Source organism: Gorilla gorilla, chromosome 11, assembly GCF_029281585.2.
Source record: "Gorilla gorilla gorilla isolate KB3781 chromosome 11, NHGRI_mGorGor1-v2.1_pri, whole genome shotgun sequence".
Lineage (NCBI taxonomy): Eukaryota > Metazoa > Chordata > Mammalia > Primates > Hominidae > Gorilla > Gorilla gorilla.
Genome location: NC_073235.2, coordinates 15,762,435 through 15,781,842, shown reverse-complemented (window position 1 = coordinate 15,781,842; position 19,408 = coordinate 15,762,435). Strand labels below are relative to the sequence as shown.

Genomic DNA, 19,408 nt, shown 5'->3' with positions numbered 1-19,408 from the left:
ATCATTTCAACTGATGTTGAAAAACATTTGATAAAGCTCAGCTTCCCTTCAGGATAAAAACTCTCAAAAAAAACTGGGTATAGAAGGAACATAACATAATAAAAGCCATGTACAACAAACCCACAGTTAGTATGATACTGAAGGAGGAAAAACTGAAAGCCTCTCCTCAGATCTGGAACATGACAAAGATGCCCACTTTAACCACTGTTCTTCAACGTAATACTGGATGTCCTAGCTAGAGCAATTAGACAAGAGAAAGAAATGAAGGGCATCCGAATTGGAAAGGAAGAAGTCAAATTATACTTGTTTGCAAATAATATGATCTTATATTTGGAAAAAAACCTAAAGACTCCACCAAAAAACTATTAGAACTGATAAATTCAGTAAAGTTGCAGGATACAAAATCGACATACAAAAATCAGTAGTGCCAGGTGCGGTGGCTCATGCCTGTAATCCCAACACTTGGGGAGGCTGAGGTGGGCAGATCACTTGAGGCCAGGAGTTCAAGACTAGCCTGGTCAACATAGTGAAACCCCATATCTACTAAAAATACAAAAATTAACTGGGTGTGGTGGCATATGTCTGTAATCCCAGCTACTCAGTAGGCTGAGGCACGAGAATCATATGAACCTAGGAGATGGAGGTTACGGTGAGCTTAGATCATGCCACTGCACTCTAGCCTGGGTGACAGAGTGAGACTCTGTCTCAAAAAAATAAAAAATGTTAAAAATTAGTAGCATTTCTATATGCCAACAATGAACAATCTGAAAAAGAAATTTTAAAAAGTAATCCCAGTACAATAGTCACAAATAAAATTAAATACCTAGGAATAAACCAAAGAAGTAAAACATCTCTACAGTGAAAACTATCAACAATGATGAAAGAAATTGAAGAGGACACACAAAAAATAGAAAGATATTCCACGTTCATAAAATGGAAGAATCAATATTGTTAAAATGTCCATACTACCCGAAGCAATCTGCAGATTCAATGCAATCCCTATCAAAACACCAATGACATTACTCACCGAAATGGGAAAAAAAAATCCTAAAACTTATATAGAACCACAAAAGACCCAAAATAACCACAGCTATCCTAAGCAAAATGAACAAAACTGGGGGAATCATGGATAGTTTGTATATTTGTGGAATAATGGATAATTTGAAAATCTGTTAGTATAACGCGCCATTCCAACAGAAAAAAAAATCACGATTGGATCAATTGATACAGAAAAAGTATTTGACAAAATTCAACACCCACTGATTTTTTAAAAAGAAAAAAACAAATGGAAGAGAACTTTCTGAACATGATAAAGCACATCTCTAAAAACCTACAAATAACGTTGTGCATAATGGTGAAAGAGTGAATTCCTTCTCCCTTAGGCTGGGAACAAGACAAAGATGTACACTTTTGCCAGTCTTATTCAAAGTAGTGCTGAATGTTCTGCCCAGAACAATAAGGCAAGGAAAGAAATAAAATGCATACAAATTGGAAACAAAGAAGTAAAACTTGCATTTTTGCAGATGACATAATTGCTTACCTAGAAAATCCCAAGAAATGTGCCCCAAAAGAACTCCTGAAATTAATAAATGAGTTCAGCAAACTCATAAGATACAAGATCAACACACAAGAGTCAACTGCATTTCTATATAGTAATAATAAACACGTGCAAAACAAAATTTAAAAGACAATACAATTTATAATCATTGAAAAAGGAATAACTATATTTAGATGTAAATCTAACATGTGTAAGAATTGTAGGCTAAGAACTTCACAGTACTACTGACAGAAATCAAAGATCTAAATAAATGAAGAAACATGTTTATGGATTGAAAGCCTCAACAAAGATGTCAGTTCTCCACAAATTGATTTACAGGCTTAACACAATTCTTGTCAAAATCCCAATATTTTCAGAGACATAAACAAGATTATTCCAAAATTTATATGAAATGGCAAAAAAACTAGATTAGCTTAAAAACAATTTTGAAAGCAAAAAAATAACATGGCAATAGTCTACGTGATTGCAAGATACCATACATAGTTCTAGTAATCAATAGCATATGGTATTGATGAAGGAATAGACACACATATCGATAGAACAGAATAGAGAGCTCAGAAATAGATCCACACAAATATGCCCAACTGATTTTTGAAAATAGTACAAAAGCAATTGAATGGAGGAAAGATAGATTTTTAAACAAACTGCTAAAACAATTAGAGATCCAAAACAAAACCAAACAACAAGAACAAAGAAAACAAAGAGAGAGCCTCAACTTAAGCCTCAAATCTTGTATAAAAACTCATTCAAAAGGAATCATGAACTTAAATATAAAATGCAAAACTATAAAACTTTTTTTAAAACATGCAAGAAAAACTTCAGAATCTTTGGGATCTAGGGCTAGTTATTAGACTTGACACCAAAGGGACAATCCATAAAAGAAAGGCTTGATAAATTAGACTTCAGAAAAAGGAAAAAAGAAAAAAAAAACAAAAACTTTTGCTCTGTGAAATATCCTGTCCAGAGGACGGAAAGAAAAACAAGAGTGGGAGAAAATGCTTCCAAACCACGTACCTGACAAACGAATCGAATATATAAAGTATTCTCAACACTTGACAAAAAAAAAAAACAATTCTGTTAGAAAATGGGCTAAAGTTATAAAGAGGCCTCTCAGCACACAGGATATACAGATGGAAAATAAGCACATGACAACACGTTCAACATCATTAGCCATTTGCTGAGTGCAAATTAAAACCAAAACGAGATCTCACTCTATCACTATCAGAATGGCTAAAATAAAAAACAGTGAGAACACCAAATGCTGGTGAGGATGTGGAGAAAAGGGATCACTAATATACTGTTGGTGGAAATATAAAAGGGTATAGCAGTGGCAATAGGAACAGCTCCAGTCCGCAGCTCCCAGCAAGATCAGTGCAGAAGGTGGTTGATTTCTGCATTTCCAGCTGAGGTGCCAGGCTCCTCTCAGTGGGACTGGTTAGACAGTGGGTGCAGCCCAAGGAAGGCGAGCCAAAGCAGGGTGGGGCATCACCTCACCCAGGAAGCACAAGGGGTCGGGAACTCCCTCCCCTCGCCAAGGGAAGCCATGAGGGACTGTGTCATGAAGAATACTGCATTTCCGGCCCAGATACCGTGCTTTTTCCACAGTCTTCACAACCCCCAGACCAGGAGATTCCCTTGCATGCCTACACCACCAGGGCCCTGGGTTTCAGGCACAAAACTGGGAGGCCATTTGGGCAGATACTGAGCTAGCTGCAGGAGTTTTCTTTTTTATACCCCAGTGGCACCTGGAATGCCAGTGAGACAGAACCATTCACTCCCTGGAAAAGGGGCTGAAGCCAGGGAGCCAAGTCTAGCTCAGTGGATCCCACCCCCATAAAGCCCAGCAAGCTAAGATCTACTGCAATCCCTACCAAAATAGGGATTGCCAGCACAGCAGTCTGAAGTCAACCTGGGACGCTCGAGCTTGGTGGGGAAGCGGTGTCTGCCTTAACCGAGGCTTGAATAGGCAATTTTCCCCTCACAGTGTAAATAAAGCCACCGGGAAGTTCGAACTGGGTGGAGCCCACAACAGTTTGGCAAAGTCTCTGTAGCCAGACTGACTCTCTAGATTTCTCCTCTTTGGGCAGGGCATCTCTGAAAGAAAGGCAGCAGCCCCAGTCAAGGGCTTATAGATAAAACTTCCATTTCCCTGGAATAGAGCACCTGGGGGATGGGCCAGCAGTGGGTGCAGCTTCAGCAGACTTAAACCTTCCTGCCTGCCAGCCCTGAAGACGGCAGTGGGTCTCCCAGCACAGCGCTCAAGCTCTGCTAAGGGACAGACTGCTCCTCAAGTAGGCCCCTGAACCACATGCCTCCTGACTGGGAGACACCTCCCAACAGGAGACAATAGACACCTCACACAGGAAAGCTCCAGCTGACATCTAGCAGGTCCCCTTCTGGGACAAAGCTTCCAGAGTAAGGAACAGGCAGCAATCTTTGCTGTTCTGCAGCCTCCGCTGGTGATACCCAGGCAAACAGGGTCTGGATTGGACCTCCAGCAAATTGCAGCAGACCTGCAGAAGAGGGGCCTGACTGTTAGAAGGAAAACTAACAAACAGAAAGGCATAGCACGTCCACACAAACACCCCATCCAAAGGTCACCAGCATCAAAGACCAAAGGTAGATAAAACCACAAAGATAAGGAAAAACCAGCATAAAAATGCTGAAAATTCCAAAAACTAGAACACCTCTTCTCCTCCAAAGGATCACAACTCCTTGTCAGCAAGGGAACAAAACTGGACAGAGAAGGAGTTTGACAAATTGACAGAAGTAGGCTTCAGAAGGTGGGTAATAACAAACAACTCTGAGGTAAAGGAGCATGTTCTAACCCAATGCAAGGAAGCTAACAACCTCGAAAAAAGGTTAGAGAAATTACTGACTATAATAACCAGTTTAGAGAAGAACATAAATGACCTGATGGAGCTGAAAAACACAGCAGGAGAACTTCGTGAAGCATACACAAGTATCAATAGCCAAATCGATCAAGCAGAAGAAAGGATATCAGAGATTGAAGATCAACTTAAAGAAATAAAACATGAAGACAAGATTAGAGAAAAAAGAATGAAAAGAAATGAACAAAGCCTCCAAAAATATGGTACTATGTGAAAAGACCAAACTGACATTTGACTGGTATAACTGAAAGTGACGGGGAGAATGGAAACAAGTTGGAAAACACTCTTCAGGATATTATCCAGGATAACTTCTCCAACCTAGCAAGACAGGCCAACACTCAAATTCAGGAAATACAGAGAACACCACAAAGATACTCCTCGAGAAGAGCAACCCCAAGACACACAACTGTCAGATTCAGCAAGGTTGAAATGAAAGAAAAAATGTTAAGGGCAGCCAGAGAGAAAGGTCAGGTTATCCACAAAGGGAAGTCCATCAGACTAACAGCAGATCTCTCTGCAGAAACTCTACAAGCCAAAAGAGAATGGGGGCCAATATTCAACATTCTTAAAGAAAAGAATTTTCAATCCAGAATTTCATATCCTCCCAAACTAAGCTTCATAAGTGAAGGAGAAATAAAATCCTTTATACACAAGCAAATGCTGATTTTGTCACCACCAGGCCTGCCTTACAAGAGCTCCTGAAGGAAGGACTAAATATGGAAAGAAAAACTCTGTACCAGCCACTACAAAAACATACCAAATTATAAAGACCATTGACACTATGAAGAAACTGCATAACTAACGAGCAAAATAACCAGCTAGCAACATAACGACAGATTCAAATTCACATATAACAATATTAACCTTAAATGTAAACAGGCTAAATGCCCCAATTAAAAGACATAGACTGGCAAATTGGATAAAGAGTCATGACGCATCGGTGTGCTATATTCAGGAAACCCATCTCACATGCAAAGACAAACATAGGCTCAAAATCAAGGGACAGAGGAAGATTTACAAAGCAAACAGACAGCAAAAAAAAAAAAAAAAAAAGCAGGGGTTGCTATCCTAGTCTCTGATAAAACAGACTTTAAACCAAAAAAGATCCAAAAAGACAAAGAGGGGCATTACATAATGGTAAAGTGATTAATGCAACAAGAAGAGCAAATTATTCTAAATATATATGCACCCAATACATGAGCACCCAGATTCATAAAGCAAGTTCTTAGAGACCTACAAAGAGACTTAGACTCCCAAACAATAATAGCGGGAAACTTTAACACCCCACTGTCAATATTAGACAGATCAATGAGAAAATTAACAGGATATTCAGGACTTTTACTCAGCTCTGGACCAAGCAGACCTAATAGACATCTATAGAAATCTCCACCCCAAATCAACAGAATATGCATTCTTCTCAGCACCACATCACACTTACTCTAAAATTGACCACGTAATTGGAAGTAAAACACTCCTCAGCAAATGCAAAAGAATGGAAATCATAACAAACAACCTCTCAGACCACAGTGCAATCAAATTAGAACTCAGGATTAAGAAACTCACTCAAAACCACACAACTACATGGAAAGTGAACAACCTGCTCCTGAATGACTACTGAGTACATAAAGAAATAAAGGCAGAAATAAATAAGTTATTTGAAACCAATGAGAACAAAAACACAACATACCAGAATCTCTGGGACACAGCTAAAGCAGTGTTTAGAAGGAAATTTATAGCACTAAAATGCCCACAGGGGAAAGTGGGAAAGATCTAAAATCAACACCCTAACATCACAATAAAAAAAAATAGAGAAGCAAGAGCAAACTAATTCAAAAGCTAGCAGGAGACAAGAAATAGCTAAGATCAGAGCAGAACTGAAAGAGATAGGGACACAAAAAACCCTTCAAAAAATCAATGAATCCAGGAGCTGGTTTTTTGAAAAGACTAACCAAATAGATGGACCCCTAGCTAGACTAATAAAGAAGAAAACAGAGAAGAATCAAATAGACACAATAAAAAATGATAAAGGGGATATCACCACTGATCCCACAGAAATACAAACTACCATCAAACAATACTATAAACACCTCTATGCAAATAAACTAGAAAATCTAGAAGAAATGGATAAATTCCTGGACACATACACCCTCCCAAGACTAAACCAGTATGAATTTGAATTCCTGAATAGACCAATAACAAGTTCTGAAACCAAGGCAGTAATTAACAGCCTACCAACCAAAAAAAACAAGGACCAGATGAATTCACAGCCTCATGCCAGTTAGAATGGCAATCATTAAAAAGTCAGGAAACAACAGATGCTGGAGAGGGTGTGGAAAAATAGAAATGCTTTTACACTGTTTGTGAGAGTGTAAATTAGCTCACCTATTGTGGAAGACACTGTGGCAGTTCCTCAAGGATCTAGAACCAGAAATATCATTTGACCCAGCAATCCCATTACTGGGTATATACCCAAAGGATTATAAATCATTTTATAAACCCAAAGGATTATAAAGACAAACACACAAGAATGTTTGTTACAGCACTTCACAATAGCAAAGACTTGGAACCAACCCAAATGCCCATCAATGATAGACTGTATAAAGAAAATGTAGCACATATACGCCATGGAATAGTATGCAGCCATGAAAAAGCATGAGTTCATGTCCTTTGCAGGGAAATGGATGAAGCTGGACACCATCATTCTCAGCAAATTAACACAGGAACAGACAACCAAACACCACATGTTCTCACTCATAAGTGGGAGTTGAACAACAAGAACACATGGACACCAGGAGGAGAACATCACACACCAGGGCTTGTTGGGCCTGTCGGAGGGTGGGGGGCTACGGGAGGGGTAGCATTGGGAGAAATAAGTAATGTAGATGACAGGTTTATGAGTGCAGCAAAACACCATGGCACGTGTATAACTATGTAACAAACCTGCACGTTCTGCACGTTCTGCACATGTATCCCAGAACTTGAAGTATAATAAAAAATAAAAATAAAATGAAAGCATATAGCTACTGTGGAAATGAGTTTGGTAGTTTCTAAACAACAACAACAACAACAAAGCAGGCTACTAAACAACCCAGCAGTTATACGCTTGGGTAGTACTTATCTCAAAGATATGAAGACATAGGTTCATGTGAAAACCTGTACACAAATGTTCACAGTAGTTTATTTTTAACAGCTAAACTGGAAACAAATGTCTTTTAATGGGTCAAAGGTTAAGCAAACTGTGGTGCATCCATACCATGCAATACATATTTGGCAATAAAAAGGAATGAATGAACTCCTGACATAATAACAATCTAGATGAATCTCCAGAAGCTTATGCTGAGTGAAAAGAGCTAACCCCACAATGTTACATACTGTATACTTTCATTTATATGACATTCTTGGAACCACAAAATTATAGACATGAAGAACAGATTAGTGCTTGCCAGAGATCCCAGGATAGAGTTAGGGTGGGAGGGAAATAGATATGGCTATAAAATGGTAACAGAAGGGATCCTTGCAATGATGAAAATATTCTGTATTTTGACTACATCAGGGTCAATATTCTGGTTGTGACATTGTACTACTAGCTGGCAAGCAGCAAGCATGAGATTGAACCCAGGGACCAGACCTTAATATGTTTTGCCTCCTTAGACATGAAACATTTTATGTGGACCTTAAAGTTTAGGTAGTGTTTGGCTCAGAAAAGAGGAGTGGAGAGCCCCTTTCAAGAAGAGAAAAGAACAATGATAAAACAAGCCTGTTTAGGAAATAAGTAGATTAATTTGAACAGAGAGGAGAGTCAGAGAAAGATAGATGGGAAATTCTTCAAGTACAGAAGACACCAGAGGGAGAAGGCCATGGAGAGCAGGCCAACGAGTTAGCCATCTCCTACAGGGAATGAGGAGTGAAAGTCTTCAAGGAGAGAATAACTCAATAAAAATGAGATGTCGGAAGTATATTAGAGAAAGTAGCCTGGCACGTTGCTCTTTGACGTCTGTCACTGTGAACATTGTACCTTGTATAAGACCAATCTTGGAGAAATCGTGGACAGACTGAGAGTGCTAACCACTTTAGAGCAGCATGAAACACCAGAAATCAGAGGGCTCATCACCAACAATCTGGAGGCAGAATTAAGGCAACTGCCTTCTCTGATCAACCCTCCATAATACTTCCAAAGGGATATTTCTGAAATAAAAATCTAATTCTAGTGCTCACCTACGTAAAAGCCTACAGTGGAGCCACACCAATCATGAAAGGAAACCTAGTCTTTATGAGACCTTATAAGGCCATGGGTCATCTATCTTTTCTGGGCCTCAGCTTCATTTTCTGGGACACTAACTCTTGTCTCCTGCTCTTCTTCTGGAGGACTGTTTCTGGGCACAGAAAAAACCTGTAAGGCAGAAAGAAGACTGACTAAGAAGAGAAAGGAAAAAGTCCTCTCATTTCTCTTCAACTCCTGTTCTCTGAAAAGGAAGCCTCTTATTCTCAACTGCTTTCTACCATTAAGTCAAGGTGGTAATTACTGTTTAAGGTTCAGAAATGTCTTTTTTCTTCCCTGCTTTCTCTCTCTATTCTCAGTTGTCCATGACTTTCTCGTTCTTTCTGTCTGTTCTCTTCCTCCTTTTTCCCCACTCTCCTTCTCTCCCTCTCTCCTGTCATCAGGCTTATTCCCCCTTCTCTTTAGCAAATACCCTATTTCCCTTAGCCCACCCTGGTTCATGCATATTCTCCATGTTGTGCCCCTTTCCCAGCCCTTACCACACCTGCATTCTGAGAGGTGGGATAGCCACCCAGCACTACCACTACCAACGTATTATCAACACAAAACAAATACAACTCCTAACCTTATTTCCTAGATGTGGATTCACAGACACCTGCAAGCATTTTCTCCTCTCTATTCTTTCCTTTGAGATTTGAGATATGCAGTTACAGATAAAATTTGATCCTGTTTTTCTCATTTGCTAGTATGAAAGATGTGGTCATGAATCTTTATATTATAATCACTTTTTAGTTGTTTCAAATGAGCTATTTTTCCTACCTATATATTTACTATATTTACAATTTCAAATGAGCTATTTTTCCTACCTATATATTTACATATTCAGATTTCCTCTTTCAGAGAGATTTTATTATCTTCTTCTGAGGTACACATCTGTAAGTTTCGTGACAGTTTGTCAAAACTGCTTTCACTGGATGGATTACCAATGCTTACTGATGAGACAGCCAAGTAACAAGGGCTTCCTGGAAGAACTTCCAACCAGCCTGCACACTGAGAGGAGTGCACACAGGGGTGGAGCCTCCAGAAGTTTCTGCTGTTTGCAGTGGGGAGGAGCCTGGCCCCTCCCATTCCGAGGTGGTCCGTGGGATTCAATCAGGACTCTCGTTTTGCTGAGAATCCCTATTTCCCTTTTTTTTCCTTTTCACCCAATAAACCCTGCCCTTCTCACCCTTCAAAGTGTCTTCAAGCCTAATCTTCACGGTCAGGTGACAAGGACTTTGTTTTTAGCTGAATTAAGGAGAAAGTCCTGCAACACTGATACACAAACAACATAGCACTTCTGCACTCTCAGTTCAAGACAAATACTACTGCATGATGTACAGTTTTGAGCCTCATTGAACCACGTCTGTTGAAGTGCATGCCACTAGCCTGCCTTGGGGGATGCTATGAGAACCTTGACTCTTTTTAAAAATGTGGGCAATGACATTGTGCACAGCAGCAAGTCAGTGCCTCTTCTCAGGAATCATGAGTCTGTGAGTCTTGGGTCACTGGACTCACCGAACCAGAAAGAACAGGTTTTCCGGCCTTAGCTGAGTTTTCATTTTACAGGCCCCGTAATTTTTGCAACAGATTGTGTTTCCCCTTTGTTGTGGCTGCTGGTAAATTTACAACCAAATTTGGGGCTCCTCTCCAGCAGTTGAATAGTGTCCTACGGTGTTCATTATGTGTTATCAAACCTCTCTATTTATCCTATTTTCCTGATTTCATTTTCCCGTTGCTGCCATTTCCTCACGTTTATTTTCTCAATTTATCCCATTGTATGCATGCAGATAGAAAGATAGATAAGATAAGCTGTCTCAATTCTCTTTCTAGAATGATTTGGAGATGCAAATAAATCAATAATACTCTTCATAACAACATCAATCATACTTACTCCAATAATGCGCTTTTTCTCATGCTTGCTTTAGAGTTTGCAACTGAACCTCTGAAAAACTGCTCAAGGCCCAATCTACTCCATTTTTAGGCATTTTCCAGATAAGACACGGCCTTCACCCCAAAGGCCCTGACACACTATAAACCAAAAATAAAATCTGAAGCCCCCCAAATGACTGACTGAACCCTTGGCCAAGGGGACCCAAGAGAAACTTGAAAAAACTAAATTTCCAGCCATGATAGCGAGGGGAGGTTGGACACGCCTCATTATAGCCCCTCTGTTTGGAGTTTAGGTACAACTGACCGGCATTAGCATTAAAACAGAGATCATAAGACTGACCACATAGACTCTTTGTAGAAATAAAATACCAAATTCCATCATGACTTTAGCATAGCATCATGTGACAGACAGCAGACTCTAAAGGAAATCAAAATATTTTACTCCAAAATACATTCTTTGACATATTTTGAAATCGCTCTTCAAAGTGATCTTTTTAGGAGGAAATTTGGATCTGTAGAGAATCTCCATTAATGCAGCCAGAATTTCCCTTTCCGGACCTTTCCCAGAGCTAGGAGAAATTAAATGAGAGTTTGACACATTTAAGTTCTAAAAAGAGACATTTACCATCTATTCTCTCCGAAGGCTGCTAACTGGAGGCTTCAGAACAAGAACCTTGGCCTTGACAACCTCTTTTATCTTAATTAAAATATTTATTTCTACTGATTTCAAGTCTTTAGACAAAGCTTAACTCTTGCAACAACTGCCAATCAGAAAATCTTTGAATCCACTGAATGACCTCACATCCGCCCCTTCAAGATATCCCTCCTCTTCAGGCTGAACCAATATATAGCTTCTGCATATTGATTTATGATTTTACCTACAATTTCTGTCTCCCTAAATTATATAAAACCAAAGTGTAACCCGACCACCTTAGGCAACTTTCTCAGGATGGCTTGAGACTCTTTCTTGGGTCATGGTCACTCATACTGGCTCAGAATAAGCCTCTTTAAATACTTTAGAGTTTGGTTTTCATCCCAATTTAGAGAAAAAGCTTGCAGTTTTTAAAGACCCAGAAACTGACCTAACACTGTACAAATTTTAGTCACGTATTTCACAGAACAGTTGTAGGATCTGTAGACATTAAAGAGGACCCTATCGGTGTATGGAGCTAGAGCAGTAGATGAAGGTTTCACAGAGAAGATGAGACAAAATGAACCCTGTAGAGCAGCTGGGATTTGCATTTTAATGATCCTCTCTTTGTTGTCTGTTTTATTTTATTCTCCTATACCGAATTTCTCCTCGGCATGCTTCATGTTTTGAGGAATTACAAGTGATAAGAACTTCTGTACCCAGTAGCAGTGCCCCGAGAAACCCCCATGCAAATCATCAGAGAAATCAATGCAGGACTAGTTGTGAAAACAGTTTGACTCACTTCCTTTAGGTAAAAAGACTTTATTTCAGAGTCACACTGTAAATGAAGTGTAGATATTTACTTATTTGCATAAAAATGTCCTCTTCCTGCCTCCCCACTGTTAGATTTCAGTGCTTGCTGGGTGGGATGAAGACTCTAGCTAAGGAAGGGAACGCTGTACAGAGAGTAGTGCTGTACAGAAGAAATTGAGGGTGACTGTGGGTACTAAGTCTGTGGGAAAGGGGAAAATTAAAGAGGGCAGCAAGACTGCATGTATGAACTGCTGCTTGGATAGCCTTGGACAGAATCAGGGAAGTCAAGAGAGGCAGAGGTTCTATGGACCTGGGCTGTTGATGCTAATAGCAAGTGACACAAAATCTGGAAAGGAAAGCGTACAGCTTCTAAGGTGAGCCCTTTGCTCGCTCTCCCTCCACAATGACAGTTGCTCTCAGTACATCTGACAGCAGCTTCGGCCACGAATTTTCAAACAATGCAATCCATCACTTAGATACCGAGACAAGTCCCGCCTGGAGAATCACTGCCCTGGGGACTGAAGGAATCTGACCCACAGGCATACAATGAGTTAGCAAGGACAACAGCTTGCCTAGAGGTGCTGCTGCCTTCCACTGTCGGGCCACATGCATTAATTCCTCACTGACAGCAGACAGTTGTCCTGAATTAGAACACCTCCAAGTGCGCAATACAGGGTGAGGAGCAACGGCAGACACAGAGCAGCTCCATGGAGAAATCTGGGCTCCAGGCTAAAGGAAGGCCTTGGCAGCCTCAAGGACCCCAGTGTAAAAAAGGAACAGCGGCTATCAGAAAAAAAAAAAAAAAAATTCATGCAAATAACCATGCCTGAGCTATTAAACATGTTCCTTACATTAACGCTGCCAAACCAAATCAGAATGGCATTACATGACTGCAGGGAGGTGGCTTGCTGGGAGGAAATCAAATGAAAAAGCAAAACAGCCTAGTAAAGGATCAGCCTCTGCTCAGATGCAGGGGTCTCTTGTCCTCTGTGGCTACGTGGTTGCCAGTTATCATCCTGGCAGAGAGACAAAGAGGCAAAGACAAATGCTGCTTCCGATGCCTGTCCCGCCCCTCTTTGTGACAGCCGCTCTTCCATCCAAGGCTTCCCTTGACCAGGGGACAGACGCAGCCAGCAGTCCAGTGCAGCCGAGGTTAAACGCCCTTACCTGGGAAGCTGGACAAATTCCTGAACACAGCTTTTGGAGATAATGTGGTGGCAGAACTTGCTCTGAGGGTCAAGGGAGCCGTGGCCAGCATAAGAGATTCAGGCACTCTGAGAACAGTTGTCATTCAATGGCCTTTCCAATCAATATTCCTTAAATATTTATTCTACATTTATTTAGAAAAGAAGAGAAAAACATTTTCTATTATACAAATTGTACAGCTAATTTAAATTCAGAATATAAATTACATTTTACCCAGGAAAATTGTTCAGAAACATGAAAAACAGAAAAAAAATTCTTTTATTTTTTTTGTTTCCACTTGAAAACATTGGTAAAAATCTTTCCTGCTTTCTGTGCTTATTATTTTTATTTTATAAATTTTAAACTAATGGAACCATTCATGATTTAAGTTTAATAATAAATAAATAAATAATAAAGTAAATCACCTATTCCTAGTAAATGACAGTACTAGTTTCATAATATCAATGAATTTTAACTGGTCCTCAATACAGAAGACTGTCAGTTGGCATGTGACAGATTTGCGGCATTGCCTGAATTTAACCATTTGAACAAAAGGACATAAAAACTGAACACAGTTGATGAAGTGTATTTGAGCCAAACATTCATGTATAGAGTCAAGGCTTCAGGCAGTATTACGCAAACCAAAGTTACTTGCAAGTTACATTAATTGAGAAGCAGAGAGGGTGTGCTTGAGAGAGTTGGTCTTCAGAGAAGAAAAGAAACAAATGTGTTGAGAAAGCCTGAGAAGGGAGTTCCCAGGCCCCATGGACGATGGAGAGAGTAGTCTCCGCTATGGATGCACCACTTCCTGCCCCTTTGTGTGGCTGGTTCTCCTCTTAAACCAATCACCTCCTTCCCTATCATCGCCTTTACTTTGAACTAGTCCGAATACACTGCAGTTACTTATAACCAGTGGGAAGTTTTAAGACTGATGTGGGGTGTGTGTGTGTGTGTGTGTGTGTGTGTGTGTGTGTGTGTGTCTGTCTGTCTGTCTGTCTTGAAAAATCTCAGAGTGTTAGGGAGATTTTTAAAGGAAGGAAATGAGAGACAAGGCAACTCAATGGCCAAATAGGTGTATTTACAAGAATAAGCCTGCAAGGGTTCCCAGCCAGGAATCTGGCTGAGATCCTGATTGCCTGTAAACTGAGGTTTTTATAATCCAGTTTCTATAGGGAAGGGGTTGGGGAAGCGCTGGCAGGTTGGAACCATAAGGGGCTGGGGAGGGATGCAGTCAGGGCCAGTCAGGCTTTGTTGTGGTCAGGGTTCCTACGCTCTGTTAAAGGTATGAGTGAGGTTGACCTTTGCTTTGTTTTTGGGAACACTGTCACCAAGGTAGGAAACACAGTCACCAAGGTAGAAAAATGGCATTGCTATTGTTAATTCTCACACAGCGGAGGAAACTTGGAAATCAGTTCAAGGGAAGGGGCTGGCGCCTTTGGAACAGATCAATCCAAGTGCTAAACAACATGGAGACAACATTTATTGAGCACCTACTAAGCACCGGGTCGTGGAGAAAGGTATAGTCCCTTAGGCCAGGGATGCCAGGAGCCCAGGCATTCTATGAATACTACAGCAATCAGTAATGGAAGGGAGAGCTTGCCCCACTGGTGGTTCCGAGGCTGACAGGAGACTTTAGAGCGTATGGCTGCATGAGTATGCCATGGCCTATGCCATGGCCAATGCAGAAGCCAGGCAGATAATGTGCCAAGGCTGAGGGTAATGCATGAGGTTCCAGGATGGCAATGTCAGAAGGTGAGTAAGGAGGGCAGCTCAATTTTGGTGGGGCTGTCACTCTTCCTCATCTGGCTGTTACATCCAGGTAGCAACAGAAAGTTGGAAAAATTACTCAGCAACACCTAAAGCCCTGATTGATCTACTATCCACTGTGGAAACTCTGTAAATGTCAGCTCTAAATCCTACTTCTTCTGGAGCATGAATTTCATTGTCTTTCAGGGCATTCGTGTCAATGTCTGTAAGGAAACAGACAAACATAGTCATTGGCAAACATGTAGATTAAATACATAGGGTGGGATGGAGGGGAAAAGTGCTCTTAGAAGAGTAGACAATAAGGGTGTATTGAAGTTGTAATGACAACTCTTTGAAGGATTCGCAGATTCTTCCCGGGAGAGGTAACACTTCTATGCACTCCCTCCTGAGTTCAGCAGACCAGATGTTCAGGCCGCACTGTTAAGTCAAAGGAAAAAATATAGCCTCACTGAGGCACTAGAAATGGGATCATTGATATTTTGTCAAGTTCAGCCTCTTACCCAAAATACAAACAAAACGTTTGTAGTTGTTCAGTGTGAAGAAAACAGTTGCGGTGTGTTATCAAATCCTGTGAGAGACTAAAGCTTCAGATTAATCAATAACACAATCTGACTTGTGTCTTAGTGAATTAGGCCCAAGAGCTAGAAATCTTTCTGAAAACCAAGAGAAGGCTTCCACTGTATCAGGGCTGATCGTGTTTCCATTGAATCTGGCCCTGTTAAGAGAAAGGCCTTGGTGACAACAAACGCGTTTTCAGATCCTATATCACTGTTTTCCTCCTGATTCAACTCTTAGGGTAGGGAGTGGGATGGGGAACAAGTTTGTTAAGCTTTGCACATAAAACGCATACCTTCAGAAACATAAAACGTCATTTTCAATACAGCACTTTATAAATTAAATAGCCCCCTGACCCCAACTTTTAACAAGCAGTCTGCCTTTAATACTTGAAAACCAAAATTGCTTTCTGTTTTAATCGATGAAAACCAAGCTTTAGCTTATAAATGGATTTTTTCCCAGAATTCTTTATCAACCACCGAAAGTGGGTATTTATAACAGAAGTCCACTTGGTTCTTCATAAAGCTAATTCAGGCTGGGTAATTCCCTTCAGGCAGCAGTAAGCATTGTTCTCTTCAGCTCTTGTATAATTAATACCAAGATACAAATATATTCCTATCTATTTCAGGGGGTGCAGAAGTGGTGAGAAAAAAAAGAAGGGGAGATGATACTAGTGTCAAATGAATTCTCTAGTATGTTTCCCCACTAGAGGGAAAGATAAATTAAATGTGCAATAAAAATTTAATAGCAAACAGTGATTACACTATAGGAATGCTGATAGAAATAAGCATAATGGCATAATAAATTTTCTTGTGTGAGAAATGATTATTTGGAGCTTTAAGCTTTGACAATTCTTGTAAATCTTATCCATTTGTTAGTAATTAATAATATTAAATTGCTTCACATCTCCCTAGATAAACATCAGCAATCTTTCAAATCATTGTTGAAGAAATGCATAATCTACTGCACATCATTACAGAGTTTTCCAAAATTTCTGAGATATTTAATAGCACTGTTCCAAGGAGAAATAAAAGCAATTTGATCTTTACCGCTAATATAAATAGATCAACAAATATTTGTTAAACTCGACTTTGTGCTTAGCAGAGATAGCTAGCTGTCCATCAAAATCCCGTTTTGTATTTCAGGGTATAAATCTGTGTCTAGGAAATGGTTGCCCAGGATAGGACTATATCACATCCCCAGTCTCCTATGCCTCTAGTGTGGCCATATGACTCATCTCTTCAATAACACTGACTGGAAATAATGTTTGCATTTGTAAGCAAAGTCTTAAGAATAGGACCATGGGTCAGGCACAGTGGCTCACACCTGTAATCCCAGAACTTTGGGAGGCTGAGGCAGGTGGATCATGAGGTCAGGAGTTCAAGACCAGCCTGGCCAACATGGTGAAACCCCGTCTCTACTAAAAATACAAAAATTAGCTAGGTGTGGTGGCGGGCACCTGTAATCGCAGCTACTTGGGAGGCTAAGGCAGGAGAATCATTTGAACCCGGGAGGCGGAGGTTGCAGTGAGCTGAGATTGCAAGATTCCATCTCAAAAAAAAGAAAAAAAAAAGGACCAGTTGGCTCTTCAGGCTCTTCCAGCTTCTCCAAGCTCGGTGCAGAAAACAACAAAATCCTAAGATAGGAAGAACCACACATTGAGAGGAGCTGGCTCTGAGTCTACACGTGGCGAAAAGCTGTTCATGAACAGGAACAAGAATGCCAGCCTTGGTTAAGTGAGTAAGATCTAAACTTCTGTTACATTTCAGCCATTACGTATCGGTGAGTCTATGTGTCACAGCATGTTTGCCCAGTCTGATTAGTAGAACAGCATTCTTACAGACTTCATGAGATACATAAAGAAGTGAAAGACATTGCACTTCTTACAAAAAATGACTTTACTCTGCTTAAAGAAACAAAGAATACATGCAAGAAAAGTAAAATATCACAAAAATAGGAAATGATAGTTTAAGAGATGCCAGAGGATAGTACAAGAGTAAATTCACAACTAATTGGCATTGGCACAAAGTACTAGGAGTTCAAAGGTAAAAACCTAAATGGGTACTTGGGAGGCTGAGGCAGGAGAATGGTGTGAACCCGGGAGGCGGAGCTTGCAGTAAGCCAAGATCACGCCACTGCACTCCAGCCTGGGCGACAGAGAGAGACTCCGTTTCCAAAAAAAACAAAAAAACAAAAAAACCGAAATACATATTTGAAAAATATCCATAGGAAAATGGTGGGTTCTACTGGTGAGAGCTTTAAGCTACGCTGCTGATAAGAATCAAATCACCTTCTGGGAAATTCTTCATTTGAATAAACAAACCTAAAGCTCCTGATATCCTTAATTCTTTTTTTTTTAATATACTTTAGTTTTAGGGTACATGTACACAACGTGCAGGTTAGTTACATATGTATACATGTGCCATGTTGGTGTGCTGTACCCAGTGATTCGTCATTTAACATTAGGTATATCTCCTAATGCTATCCCTCCCCGCTCTGCTCCCCCCACCACAAAACAGACCCCAGTGTGTGATGTTCCCCTTCCTGTGTCCAAGTGTTCTCATTGTTCAGTTCTCACCTATGAGTGAGAATGTGCGGTGTTTGGTTTTTTTGTCCTTGCGATAGTTTGCTGAGAATGATGGTTTCCAGCTTCATTCATGTCCCTACAAAGGACATAAACTCATCATTTTTTATGGCTGCATAGTATGACATGGGGTATATGTGCCACATTTTCTTCATCCAGTCTATCATTGTTGGACATTTGGCTTGGTTCCAAGTCTTTGCTATTGTGAATAGTGCCTCAGTAAACATACATGTGCATGTGTCTCTATAGCAGCATGATTTATAGTCCTTTGGGTACATACCCAGTAATGGAATGGCTGGGTCAAATGGTATTTCTAGTTCTAGATCCCTGAGGAACCGCCACACTGACTTCCACAATGGTTGAACTAGTTTACAGTCCCACCAACAGTGTAAAAGTGTTCCTATTTCTCCACATCCTCTCCAGCACCTGTTGTTTCCTGACTTTTTAATGATCGCCATTCTAACAGGTGTGAGATGGTATCTCATTGTGATTTTGATTTGCATTTCTCTGATGGCCAGTGATGATGAGCATTTTTCCATGTGTCTGTTGGCTGCATAAATGTCTTCTTTTGGGAAGTGTCTGTTCATATCCTTCACCCACTTGTTGATGCGGTTGTTTTTTTCTTGTAAATTTGTTTGAGTTCATTGTAGATTCTGGATATTAGCCCTTTGTCAGATGAGTAGGTTGCAAAAATTTTCTCCCATTCTGTAGTTTGCCTGTTCACTCTGATGGTAGTTTCTTTTGCTGTGCAGAAGCTCTTTAGTTTAATGAGATCCCATTTGTCAATTTTGGCTTTTGTTGCCATTGCTTTTGGTGTTTTAGATGTGAAGTCCTTGCCCAAGCCTATGTCCTGAATGGTATTGAGTAGTTTTTCTTCTAGGGTTTTTATGGTTTTAGGTCTAACGTGTAAGTCTTTAATCCATTTTGAATTAATTTTTGTATAAGGTGTAAGGAAGGGATCCAGTTTCAGCTTTCTATATATGGCTAGCCAGGTTTCCCAGAATCATTTATTAAACAGGGAATCCTTTCCCCATTGCTTGTTTTTGTCAGATTTCTCAAAGATCAGATAGTTGTAGATGTGTGGCATGATTTCTGAGGGCTCTGTTCTGTTCCATTGGTCTATATCTCTGTTTTGATACCAGTACCATGCTGTTTTGGTTACTGTAGACTTGTAGTATAGTTTGAAGTCAGGTAGTGTGATGCCTCCAGCTTTGTTCTTTTGGCTTAGGACTGACTTGGCAATACGGGCTCTTTTTTGGTTCCATATGAACTT

At 40.3% G+C, this 19,408-nt stretch overlaps 1 long non-coding RNA gene across 3 annotated transcripts in view; it reads right to left on the bottom strand.

The window, feature by feature from the left end:
* LOC129532033 (uncharacterized) overlaps window positions 1-19,408 on the bottom strand; it is an 85,831-nt gene that overhangs the window by 46,608 nt on the left and 19,815 nt on the right. For all 3 annotated transcript variants that reach the window (XR_008677624.1, XR_008677625.1, XR_008677623.1), the window contains one exon: window positions 13,212-13,374. This is a non-coding gene — a long non-coding RNA (uncharacterized lncRNA). The remainder of the gene's footprint in view (window positions 1-13,211; window positions 13,375-19,408) is intronic.